Below are 5,257 nucleotides of genomic sequence, written 5' to 3' on the forward strand. Positions count from 1 at the left end.
AAATGCCCTGAAATTTTATTTCGATTGGACATTTGGTTACTGAGATATCTTTCGAAGAGTATTTAAATAAATCCCTTTTTTATTTATTATTATATTGGCTTGTTATCTTGCATGAGCTTTTACCAGTCTATGGGAAATTATTGTTCAATAAATAATGCTGACCTCATATCAAGTGTATACTACATAGCAGGTTATTGTTTTCAATAAAATTATAAATAACAAATTACAAATAAACAGGAATTCTATGAAAACTAACAATATGTTAAATGAAAGCTTTGAATTTATATATTGTGGGATAAATGCAAGAACTGGACAGCCAAAATAATTAGCTAATTCCAAAACTGATTTACATAGTAGATATATCATTTTTGTCCTTTTTACACCTTAACCATGAATACCAAGTACTTTGGAGCTAATTTATTAGACAAAGCGTATCTCGCTGATTTTCTTATCCATTTGTTAATCAATTCAAGATCTTTTGGCAGTTAACAAAAGATACAATGTTCCAGAATATGTAAGCTATTTTTTTTTTAATTTCATACAAGATTCTAGAAGGTGTCTGACATTTCTGGTAGTTTAGTCCATGGTCCATGATGCTATTTTGGAAACCAATCCACTAGATGCCGAATCCACAATATTTTCTAGAACTTTTGGTCCATCACACAAAATAAATATGTTAAATACAAATAACACAACAATAGTTTTAATAAGTGTAAGAAGGGTTGTGCTCACCATAGGTGGATTAAATCGGGTTTTATTAAACAAATGAGCCATATTAAATAAACTATTTGGAAAAAAAATGGACTGCTGTATTTATACTGAGTAGAAATTTGAGTCGACCAACTCAAGAGAATTGTATTGAACTGAAACGTGTTAACTGCGAATGCCTCTTGCTAAAGCAAATGCTTAAGTATAGAAAAAATTATGAAGTATTTTTCCAGGAATTGCATAGTGAGATATAGAATTCGTGTAGGAGTAGATATCATACAAGATATTTTGGCTTTCTTTCACGAGTTCTTTCACGCTTTCCCATTTTTTTCGATTCATATTTCCTGCCTGGATTACTCTAATGATTTCTTCTGGAATTACGCCAAAATTTGAGTAGACAGACAAGGAGTAGACTGCAAATTCAGTTTCGGTTCTATAAGAAATACTGCCACATATTTCACCATAAAAATCCTTTAAAAAACTTTTTCAGGTTCTATGAACGATTGATTTGTCTTTATAAAAGAGACTTTCAGCCCTTGGCTGCCCTATATGAACGAAAGATAATTAAAAAATTTCAAACTATTCCTCCAATGATAAATCCAGATGTTTCTCAAGAAATTGCTCCTGGGAATCCAGTTGGAGTTTCTCCATAGTTTCCACCAAGACTATTCTAAGGAAAGCAAAATAAGCTGCTCCAAGGATTTCATCGAAGATTTTTTTAGGATTTCCTTAAGGAAACACTTCATAAACTGCAAAAAAATAAATTGAACTTCTATTTTCCCCTCCAAGAATTACGAGCTTATCGGAGAATTAAACAGAAATCATTAATCGCGATTATCTATAGAAAATGTGTTTTTGAATAATTCTATTTATTCCCTTAAACATCACATCGTTATTGTTATTCTCTCCGTGCTTCCCAGGTTCCCCGCATCCCAGACCACTCACCTTTCGTTGTATCGTGTTGGTTGGTGGTGACGTATGAGTTCTGTCTTAAAGTGCAGCGTCGATTATGCAATTTTGGGCACTACCATCGTTTCTCTGTGTGTATTCAGCAGGGAGCACCGCGGCGCACGAGTTAACAAAAACAGAGTGTGGGTGGCCGTATGTTTACCTTTATGCACAACCCGTCGTCACTCACGATCGTCACTCAGCTCAGCTCACGAGTAGTCGCGTGAGTTTGTGGGTGGGTGCCTGTTCTTAGGGAGTGCTTGTGTTGGTGAGAGCGATTAGGTAATATTATTTGACTTATGTTTTTGGCCAATGATGATGGTTCCCGATGTGTTGTAGAGCCCGAGATGGACGTTCTACAGCTGCTGCTGGGGAGAACACTGATGCTGGGACCCAGTTAGTACAGTGCACCTAGTAAATGCACTACCCTGCGCTTCGTCGCACCTCTCACCGCTACAGCCTACTAAGCAATCAACAAATCAATGACGACTGCCACCTAACGAACAGCAGCCGCAGGGCAGTGCATATTTATAAATATTTTTGGGGTTCTATTCTCCGCTCCGGTTGTCCCACTTTCACACACGGTGGCCCGTCCCTTCCACCTGTGGTCTGGCTCAGAAACCTACTGTATATCCCTCTTATAGAAGATTCACCTCAAACTGTGCGATGGGTCGTAAATCCCACGGTATTGATTTTCTGAGTCTTCTCACCACGACGACGGTTCACTATCGATCCGACCCCGCGACGCGAGAGCTATGGATGTTATCAAATTAATGTCACTGGCATGCAACCTTTCACAATCCACCACACAACCGAGTCGCCATTCACCTCCGCAGCGGACTCTCTGTCGTCTCTAATCTTTATCACATGATGATGGCCAACATTTTGGTCAAGCAGGCTTTGACTTTGGGCAGCGTTAGGGCACTGACTGCTGCGGTTCTTCTGATGGTGGGATGCACTCACTGACGTCGACTGACTGAATCACTTTCTGCGTCACCGTCACACACTCTCTCTCACTCACTCACAGCCTACTCGGATCCCCGTATCGATCAATGTTTTTGTCAAATTTTATCCTCTTGCGCTTGCTATTCTTCACTATCCGGTGGCTAATGCAGATCCAATCGATCCATTATGTCCAATCCAAACACTTCGATGCACGCGGACAAACGAGAAACCACCGAAATTTATGGAAATCGACGACCAACCGAGAAGACCCGTACGACTCCGTTCGTCCACTCCACTGTACTCATGGATCGCTTGAGGTAGTGCACAGTGATGTCAGATTTTTTCTCAAGTGCTTCCGTAGATGAAAATTGATGAGCGGGGGGGAGAATTTCAAAATTTTTATTCCGTAGATTTAGATTGAAAATCCGTAGATTTCCCGTAGCTTTCCGTAGGTTTCCGTATAAAAACCGGGTTTTCTGTAGATTTATTCTACGGATCCGTAGTTCCGTAAAATAAGCGAAATTCCGTAGATCTACGGAAATTTCCGTAGATCTGGTAACGCTGGTAGTGCACTGACTGACTGTGGTTGGCTGCGGTGATTTTGTGTGTGGGTGGGTGGGTGAGTGACTTTTGTGAGCACATGCTCATCGGTGGTCACTATGCTTGAAGTCTGGCGAAATCGTTGAAAAGAAACTCTGGTTCGATTCCAAAACAAAAAATAATATTTAAAAATTTTAAAAAATCATATTATGATTCATGGAGTTGGGAAATTTTGAAGAATCAAGGCAAGAAATCAACGGAAACTTGGTGTTTTTCGGCATTCAGCCACAAAAATCATTGCCTACGTTTCGATCTTGTGGTTGTGATTTTCATCAGAGCTCGGAATTTGTCCAGGAGTTCCCCGGGAAATCCTCCAGGAGTTGCCCGGGAAATCCTCCAGGGAGTTCCCCGGGAAATCCTCCAGGGAGTTCCCCGGGAAATCCTCCAGGGAGTTCCCCGGGAAATCCTCCAGGGAGTTCCCCGGGAAATCCTCCAGGGAGTTCCCCGGGAAATCCTCCAGGGAGTTCCCCGGGAAATCCTCCAGGGAGTTCCCCGGGAAATCCTCCAGGGAGTTCCCCGGGAAATCCTCCAGCGGTTCCCCGGGAAATCCTCCAGCGGTTCCCCGGGAAATCCTCCAGCGGTTCCCCGGGAAATCCTCCAGCGGTTCCCCGGGAAATCCTCCAGCGGTTCCCCGGGAAATCTTCCAGTAGTTTATCACGAATCCATAGGCATTCCTATAGGAATTCCTCCAGGTGTTCCTCCAGCAATACCTCGAGTAATTCTCCAGGTGATTCTTGGGAATTTGGCCAGGAGTGGTGGTGGTGATGATGATGATGATGATGATGATGATGATGATGATGATGATGATGATGATGATGATGTAATTTTTGTTTGATGATGATGATGATGATGTAATTTTTGTTTGCATCATTCAGCAACGTGTACACTGTCAAACGTCAGAGCGATCGAACACTAGCGCATCTGGTGGAAGGATCGCGCAAATCAAATGAAATTTAAATTGATCGTTAAATGCATGTGACCAATAGTTTTGAAGAGTGTTACGTCTGTTTGTCTGTGCTTTAGGGGTATCCAGATTATTGCATAATCGGAATCTCCTTCCAAAAATTAGTCAAAATCCAAAATTTCATCATTTGGTGCCCGGAAACTATTTTTAAAATGCATTTAAAGTTTGTATGGGGATTTTTTTTGGTTCTGTGCGAACTGTCACTTTATCGATTGAACTGTCATTCTATCCACGGAAATTAAAAATGTTTTGTTCATTTGACCATCAAAACAAAGGAATTAAAACGCAATAAAATCACCTTAGACTCAGAAAAATGAGCTCCTTCGATTAGGCTAAAGAAAATGGCAATACTTCTAGATTGAGTTTAAATAAGGGCGAAAGTAACATGAGAGAGTTCACTTCATCGACTCTCTCTTCTGCAAATAAAAGTGACAAGATGTAAATTTAATCGAACTGTTGTACACTTAGACGCTAGATTGCATCGCAAACTAGCGATTTATGACCAAAAAGTTCAACTATACTTGCATCTTGTCACTTTAATTTGAAGAAGAGAGAGTCGATGAAGAGAACTCTCTCAAGTTACTTTCGCCCTTATTTAAACTCAATCTAGACTTAATTCGCTAAACAACCCCATTCCAGATTTAAGTTCACAGAAGCATCGGTTTGGTCATAGACTAAATAATATTTGGTTTAGTGCAACAATCGACCGATTAATCGGCAATGGAATCGGCCGAACCTACTGATTTTCCCTGCCTCGGGAAAAGTAAGAGGGATGTTTAATGAGGATAGCACCAGCACCGTCAAACGTCAAAATGATGCGCCATGTAAGCCCAAATGAACAGTTGGATGAAGTTCAAGCTGTTGCAGCTATCGAATTTCGTTCGCTTAAGTGAAACGTAAACAAGTTCTAGTAGGTTGCAGCTATCGAACCAAAGTCCAAAGTGGACTTTGATCGAACGTCTACTGTACTCAATTTTGTAAAATCGATAAAAAACAGATAGTTTTGATTTTTCGTGTATTTTCGCCGCAAAAGTCTCACTCAGAGACAGAGAACGTCGATCGAATATGCGTCGCCGTCGCGTCGCGATCAAA

The sequence above is a fragment of the Aedes albopictus genome, chromosome 1 (assembly GCF_035046485.1).
Source record: "Aedes albopictus strain Foshan chromosome 1, AalbF5, whole genome shotgun sequence".
NCBI classification, from domain to species: domain Eukaryota; kingdom Metazoa; phylum Arthropoda; class Insecta; order Diptera; family Culicidae; genus Aedes; species Aedes albopictus.